The sequence below is a fragment of the Balaenoptera acutorostrata genome, chromosome X (assembly GCF_949987535.1).
Source record: "Balaenoptera acutorostrata chromosome X, mBalAcu1.1, whole genome shotgun sequence".
In the NCBI taxonomy this organism is placed as follows: Eukaryota; Metazoa; Chordata; class Mammalia; order Artiodactyla; family Balaenopteridae; genus Balaenoptera; species Balaenoptera acutorostrata.
Window position 1 is genome coordinate 85,982,370 of NC_080085.1, and position 8,857 is coordinate 85,991,226.

Here is an 8,857-nt window from a genome sequence, read left to right on the forward strand (position 1 = left end):
TACAATGTAAATGGTAAGCATAGGAAAGCTGAAGTGAAGTGATTATAATAATATCAAACAAAATAGAATTTAAGAAAAGAGGAATTATTGACAAAAAAAGACATTTATCTTGTTTCGATGTAGTAACATCCTCTCTCAGTAAGTGAGAGAACAACTAAATAAAAAATTAGTGATCTGAAAACACTATCAACTAGCTTGCCCCTATTTTTATAACACTTCACCTCACAACTGCAGAAAACTCATTCTTTTCTTGTGCACATGGAACTTTAAGCAAGATAGATAATATGCTGGGCCTTAAAATAAATCTCAATACATATCAAAAGATTTAAATATTACAGAGAATTTTCTCCAAACACAATAGAACTAAATTATAATTTAGTAACAAAAAAGTATCTAGAACTATCCTCAAATGGTTTAAAATTAAGCAGCCTACTTGTAAATGACCCTAGAGTCAAAGAATAAATTACAAGGGGAAATAAATCCACCTGGGCAATAGACACCCAGGACACCAACATGGTGTCAGTGATACCAGTGATGGAGAAGAAATTCATGGATGTCAAAATAGGGAAGCTGGATATTAATGTGGGATTTCACCCCTAAAGGCATTGCTGGAGCATTTCAAAGAGGTTATTACAAGTATGTCAGTGGAAGAAAGGAAGCATCACTGGGGTTTCTATGGTGCTGGCAACTTACATGCTTTTCAGCTATTGTCTTTCTTAGAAGGAACTCAAACATGAGTGGTTATGCAAGTACCACTGAAGAGAGCCCAGTGTGGAGTGCAACTCTGCATTCCTGACCATGACTTTTTTTGCTTGGCACCCTTCCTTGAGGAACACAATGGTGTAAATCTTTTCATATCCTAATTGATAATTAATGTCAAATAAAAGATGACTGGTACATGTAAAAAGAAAAAAGAAAAAAGAAAAGAAATCCACCTGAAAGGTAATGAAAACGCAATACAGCAAAATGTGTGGGAAGCAGCTAAAACAGTGCTTAGAAGGAAATGTATAAATCTGAATATATAAAAAAAAGCAGGTCTTCTTTATATAAAAGAAGGGTTCAAAATTATTGATCTTAATTTTTATCTTATGAAACTAAAAAAGAAGAGAAAATTAAACCCAAAGTAGGAGAAAGAAAATAATAAAGGTAAGAGCAAAAATTAATAAAATAGAAAACACGAACAATAGAAAAATTTAACAAAAAAATCTGGTTCTTTGAAAAGTTTGATAAAATAGATAAACTCTGTTGTAGATCAATTAATAAATAAAAGGTCAAATACAAATTACAAGTATCAGGAATGAAAGTAGGGATATTATTACAGACCCTACACACATTAAAATGATACCCAAAGAATATTATGAATAACTTTATGCTAATGAAACTGACAAATTGGATGATATGGATTAATGACAAAAATTGCCAAAACTGACATGAAAAGATATAGAAAATTATAATAACTACATTTATGAAAGAAATTGAATGTATAATAAAAATACAAAGAAAATTTCCAGAACACAAGTTCTTGTGGATGAATTCTGTGAAACATTTAAGAAGAAAATAACATTAATCTCATAAAACTCTTTTAGAAGATGAAGGAAGGGAAAATCCCTCCTAATTTGCTTTATGAGGTCTGAATAAGCCAGTTTCCAAAATCTGACAAAGGCACTACAAGAACAGAAAATAACAAGCTAGTGTTCTTCATGAATACCAAAAAAAAAATCCTTACCACGATAGTAGGAAATTAAATACAGCAATATTGATAGATGATAGATAGATAGATAGATAGGTAGATAGATAATAGATACATAAAGATAAAGATAATAGAGGTACACTTCATTTTATTGTGCTTCTTTACTGTGCTTCACAGATATTGTGTTTTTTACAAATAGAAGGTTTTGGCAATCCTGCATTTTCCCAACAGCATTAGCTCATTTCGTGTCTCTGTGTCACACTTTGGTAATTCTTGCAATATTTCAAACTTTTCATTATTATTATATTTGATATCACCATCTGTGATCAGTGATCTTTGATGTTACTACAACTCTGAAGGTTCAGATGATGATTAACATTTTTAGTGATAAAGTATTGGGTTTAGTAAGATCTTACGGAAAACCCTGAATGAACTTTTTGGCCAACCCAACATTTTTTAAACTAAGGTATGTATATTGTTTTTTAGACATAATGTTATTGCACACTTAATAGCCTACAGTAACGTGTAAACATAATTTTTATGTGCACTGGGAAACCAAAAAATTCATGTGACTTGTTTTATTGCAATATTCACTTTATTGCAGTGGTGTGGAACTGAACCTGCAATATCTCAGGTCTGCCTGTACATGATGAGTAAGTGGGGTTTATTCCTGTACATGACGAGTGATGCAAGATTGGTTTAACATTCAAAATCAATCATTGTAACTCACCATTTTAAGGGAATAAAGAAGAAAAATCATAAAATCATTTCAAAAGATGCAGAAGAATAATTTGACAAATTCCACATTTCTTCATGATTTAAAAACAAGATATTCTTAGCAATTAGGGAAGGAACTTAATCCAATAAAAGGGATCTACAAAAAGCCTATAGCTAACATTATTGTTAATGATGCACTATTGGATGCTTTTCCCCTAAGAGTAGAAATTAGACAAAAATGTCATCTATCAGCATATTTCTTCAATAATGTACTGGATGTCCTAGTCAGTTTAGTAAGTCAACAGAAAGAGACAAAAAACTTAAAAGTTGGAAGGGAAAAATTAAAACTTTTTAATTAAGGAAGGCATGATTATATATTTAGAAAATTGTAAGGAATGTACAAATTAACTACTAGAAGTAAAAAGTAAATTTATCAAGATCTCAAATTACAAGGTCAAGATACAAAAATTTTAAATATAATTGTGTTTCAGTGTACCAGTAGTATGCAATTGGAAACAAATTTTAAAAATTTACAGTAACATCAAAAACATAAAATATTTAGGAACAAACTGAACAAGAGATGTGCACGACATCTACACTGAAAAGTTCAAAATATTGTAAGATAAATTTAAACATTTCTAAGCAAATGGAAAAAACTTTTGGGTTCTGGTCCAAAACATAGAGTTTAGAAGTCATCACAACAAGCAAAAGCTGAATAAACTGAAAGTCAACAACACTTACTAGGTCCATCAGAGAACTGAGGTCACAGGGCAAGCTGCCAACCTGAAAATTGTAAAGATAGGCAAACACAGAGACTCACAGCTTAACAGGAGCAGAAGTCTGCTGCTGGAGTCAGTACTATGAATGACAAATTGTTGGAGGCTCAGTGTGGATGAGCTTGAGAGTTTAAAAAATGGATGGCTCAGTCTTAGGGACGCCCCCACATTTTTTAAAGTTTTATCCAGGAGCCCCACTAAGTTTTCAGGGTGAATATGGGAGAAAATTCCCCTCATGCTTCTGTCAGAGGGAGGGGGAAAATAGCCATTTTGGAAAGCACCCAGAGTATTCCACTCTCCCTAACAAAAGCGTGCTCTCAGGGAAAACTATTTTCCCAGAACCAAATTAACTTGAGTTTTATTGGAGTGTAACTGACCTGGCAGAAGGGGAAATATCCAACTCCAGACACCTCTAGTCTTCCTGTCTCACCTAAGGAGGAAAAACAAGATGAAAAGCACTTATGAAAGTCATCGCCCAGGAACATAGGCTCACTAAAAGATTGAGACCTAATCATAGAACTATATGCTCTCCTCTCTGCCATCTTACATCACATCAGTTGGACTCTTATATAATAACAGAAGATTACAACTGAAAGAATTGCAAGTCTCAGACTCTATTTAAAAAGGAGTCTCTAGAGAAACCCAAAGACAACAGGGGAGACAAAAATCAAGGACACTAGAAAAAATTTTAGCTCTAACACCTACAGCTACAGCAACAGTGAATTCAGCCTAATTCCTAGCCAGATAAACATAAATCTCACACTAAAGTCCTATTTATCTCAATTCATCATGCCTGACTATCAACAAAAAAAGATAAGGCATGCTAAAATGCAAAAAACACAATCTGAAAAGACAAAGCATGCAACAGAATCAGACTCAGATATGATAGGGATTTTGTAATTATCAAAACAAGAATTTAAAATAACTATGATTAATATGCTTAGAGCTTTAATGGAAAAAGTGAACAGCATACAAGAATAGATGGGTAATGTAAGCACAGAGATGGAAAATCAAGGAAAGAACCAAAGGAAATGCTAAAAATCAAAAACATTGTAACAAAAATGAAGAATGTCTTTGATGGGCTCATCATTAGACAGGACAAGGCCACGGAAAAAAATCAGTAAGCTTGAAGATATGTCAATAGAAACTTCCCAAACTGAAAAGCGGAAAGGAAAAAGAACAACAATGAAAAGAAAAAAAGGAAAGAAACCGACTATTTAAGAACCAATTACAAAAGGTGTAACATACATACAGTGGGAGCCCCAGAAGGAGAAGAAAGAGCGACAGGAACAGAAGAAACATTTGAAGTAATAATGGCTGAGAATTTTTAAAAACTAATGACAGACCTAAATAAATTGAGATATATACTATATTCAAAGATTGGAAGGCTCAATATTGTTAACATGTCAACAATCCACAACTTGATCTAAAGACTCAATGCAATCCCAGTAAAAATTCCATTTTAATAGAAATTAACACATGGATTCTAAATTTATGAAAATAAAAGTAAACTATAAGAACCAAAACAATTTTAAAAATAAAAACAATGTTGACGTATAGACTATTATTGACTGCAATCCTACTATAAATCTATAGTAATCAAGAAAGTGTGGCACTGGCATAAGGATAGATGAGCTGATCAATGGAAAACCAGAATAAACTGACATGTATATGGTCAACTGAATTTTGAAAATATTTTCAAGGCAATTCAATGAGAAAAAAAGTCCTTTCAACAAACTGTGCTGCAACAATTGGATAAACAAATGAAAAACAACCGACCTTAAACCCTTCCTCACAGCATACACACAAATTAATTGGAGATGATTAGAGATGTGGCATAAAGCTAAAACTACAAATCTTCTAAATGAAAACACTGGCAAATGTCTTTACAATTTTGAGATGGGCAAACATTTAAGAGAGGACAAAAAAGCAATAATCATAAAATAAAAACGTTCATTAGTTGAATTCATAAAAAACTTATAAAAATGAAAATATCAGCAAGAGACTGGGAAAAATATTAACAATACATATAGCAGACAAATGACTCATATGCAGAATATATATAATTAATGCCTACAAATCAACAATAAAGGAAAACAACCCAACAAAATGTCAAAAGAGTTGAGTAATTATTTCACAAATAAGAAGTTATTCAAAGGCCAGTAAGCACATGGAAAGGTACATAACATCATTAGTCAACAGGGAAACACAAATTTAAACCACCTAAAGGCTCAAACCATCTGATATACCATTGCACTCACAACAGAACCACAATAGAATGGCTAAAATTTAAAAAAAAAAGTAAAAAGAAAATGCCAAATGTTGGTGAGCTGCGCAAGATGGCGGAAGAGTAAGACACGGAGATCACCTTCCTTCCCACAGATACAGTAGAAATACATCTACACGTGGAACTGCTCCTACAGAACACCCACTGAACGGTGGCAGAAAACGTCAGACCTCCCAAAAGGCAAGAAAATCCCCACGTACTTGGGTAGGGCAAAAGAAAAAAGAAATAACAGAGACAAAAGAATAGGGACGGGACCTGCACCAGTGGGAGGGAGCTGTGAAGGAGGAAAGGTTTCCACACACTAGGAAGCCCCTTCGCGGGCAGAGACTGTGGGTGGCGGAGGGGGAAGCTTTGGAGCCACGGAGGAGAGCGCAGCCACAGGGGTGCGGAGGGCAAAGTGGAGAGATTCCCGCATGGAGGATCAGCGCCGAGCAGCACTCACCAGCCCGAGAGGCTTGTCTGCTCAGCCACCGGGGCGGGCGGGGCTGGGAGCTGAGGCTCGGGCTTCGGTGCTAGCCAGGAGGGAGTCCGGGAAAAACTCTGCAGCTGCCGAAGAGGCAAGAGACTTTTTCTTGCCTCTATGTTTCGTGGCGCGCAAGGAGAGGGGATTCAGAGCGCCGCCTAAACGAACTCCAGAGACGGGTGCAAGCCGCGGGGCTATCAGCATGGACCCCAGAGGTGGGCGCAAGCCGTGGCTAACAGCGCGGAACCCAGAGACGGGCAGGAGACGCTAAGGCTGCTGCTGCCGCCACCAAGAACCCTGTGTGCGAGCACAGGTCACTCTCCACACCGCCCCTCCCGGTAGCCTGTGCAGTCCGCCACTGCCAGGGTCCCGGGATCCGGGGACAACATCCCCAGGAGAACGCACTGCGCGCCTCAGGCTGCTGCAACGTCACGCTGGCCTCTGCCGCCGCAGGCTCGCCCCGCCTCCTCCGTACCCGTCCCTCCCCCGGCCTGAGTGAGCCAGAGCCCCCGAAGCAGCTGCTCCTTTAACCCCGTCCTGTCTGGGCGGGGAACAGATGCCCTCAGGCGACCTACATGCAGAGGCGGGTCCAAACCCAAAGCTGAACCCCGGGAGCTGTGCGAACAAAGAAGAGAAAGGGAAATCTCTCCCAGCAGCCTCAGAAGCAGCGAATTAAAGCTCCACAAACAACTTGATGTGCCTGCATCTGTTGAATACCAGAATAGACAATGAATCATCCCAAATTCAGGAGGTGGACTTTGGGAGCAGGATATATTAATTTTTTCCCTTTTCTTTTTTTTGTGAGTGTATATGTGTATGCTTCTGGGTGAGATTTTGTCTGCATAGCTTTGCTTTCCCCATTAGTCCTAGGGTTAGGTCCATCCGTTTTTTGTTTTTTTTTTTCTTTTTTTACTTAAAAAATTTTTTTTTCCTAATAAATGTTTTCTTAATAATTTTTTCCTTATTTTCTATTTTTAGAAATTAAAACAAAAATTTTTAATAAGTTTTTCATATTTTTTATTTTAAAAAATTAAAAAATTTTTTTCTTAATAAATTTTTTCTTATTTTTTTCATATTTTTTATTATAAAAAAATAATAAATATATTTTTAAAAATTAAAAAAATTTCTTAATAAATTTATTATTAATAATTTTTTCTTATTTTTTATTATAATAGCTTTATTTTATTTTATTTTATCCTCTTTCTTTCTTTCTTTCTATTTTTTTCTCCCTTTTATTCTGAGCCGTGTGGATGAAAGGCTCTTGGTGCTCCAGCCAGGCATCAGGGCTGTGCCTCTGAGGTGGGAGAGCCAACTTCAGGACACTGGTCCACAAGAGACCTCCCAGCTCCACGTAATATCAAATGGCAAAAATCTCTCAGAGATCTCCATCTCAACATCAAGACCCAGCTTCACTCAACGACCAGCAAGCTACAGTGCTGGACACTCTATGCCAAACAACTAGCTAGACAGGAACACAACCCCATCCATTAGCATAGAGGCTGCCTAAAATCATAATAAGGCCACAGACACCCCAAAACACACCATTAGACGTGGACGTGCCCACCAGAAAGACAAGATCCAACGTCATCCACCAGAACACAGGCACTAGACCCCTCCACCAGGAAGCCTACACAACCCACTGAACGAACCTTAGCCACTGGGGACAGATACCAAAAACAACGGGAACTACGAACCTGCAGCCTGTGAAAAGGAGACCCCAAACACAGTAAGATAAGCAAAACGAGAAGACAAAAAAACACACAGCAGGTGAAGGAGCAGGGTCAAAACACACCAGACCTAACAAATGAAGAGGAAATAGGCAGTCTACCTAAAAAAGAATTCGGAATAATGATAGTAAGGATGATCTTGGAAAATCTTGGAAATAGAATAGACAAAATGCAAGAAACATTTAACAAGGATGTAGAAGAACTAAAGAGGAACCAAGCAATGATGAAAAACACAATAAATGAAATTAAAAATACTCTAGACAGGATCAATAGCAGAATAACTGAGGCAGAAGAAAGGATAAGTGACCTGGAAGATAAAATAGTGGAAATAACTACTGCAGAGCAGAGTAAAGAAAAAAGAATGAAAAGAACTGAGGACAGTCTCAGAGACCTCTGGGACAACATTAAACGCACCAACATTCGAATTATAGGGGTCCCAGAAGAAGAAGAGAAAAAGAAAGGGACTGAGAAAATATTTGAAGAGATTATAGTTGAAAACATCCCTAATATGGGAAAGGAAATAGTTATTCAAGTCCTGGAAGCACAGAGAGTCCCATACAGGATAAATCCAAGGAGAAACACGCCAAGGCACATATTAATCAAACTATCAAAAATTAAATATAAAGAAAACATATTAAAAGCAGCAAGGGAAAAACAACAAATAACACACAAGGGAATCCCCATAAGGTTAACAGCTGATCTTTCAGCAGAAACTCTGCAAGCCAGAAGGGAGTGGCAGGATGTACTTAAAGTGATGAAGGAGAAAAACCTACAACCAAGGTTACTCTACCCAGCAAGAGTCTCATTCAGATTTGATGGAGAAATTAAAACCTTTACAGACAAGCAAAAGCTGAGAGAGTTCAGCACCACCAAACCAGCTTTACAACAAATGCTAAAGGAACTTCTCTAGGCAAGAAACACAAGAGAAGGAAAACACCTACAATAACAAACCCAAAATATTTAAGAAAATGGGAATAGGAACATACATATCGATAATTACCTTAAATGTAAATGGATTAAATGCTCCCACCAAAAGACACAGACTGACTAAATGGACACAAAAACAAGACCCATATATATGCTGTCTACAAGAGAACCACTTCAGACCTAGAGACACATACAGACTGAAAGTGAGGGGATGGAAAAAGATATTCCATGCAAATGGAAATCAAAAGAAAGCTGGAGTAGTAATTCTCA

General features: G+C 36.8%; 1 pseudogene; it reads left to right on the forward strand.

Annotated features, from left to right (window-relative positions):
* Nucleotides 1-513: 513 nt before the first annotated feature.
* Nucleotides 514-759, forward strand: LOC103017368 (ATP synthase subunit f, mitochondrial-like; annotated as a pseudogene).
* The last annotated feature ends 8,098 nt before the right edge of the window (nucleotides 760-8,857 follow it).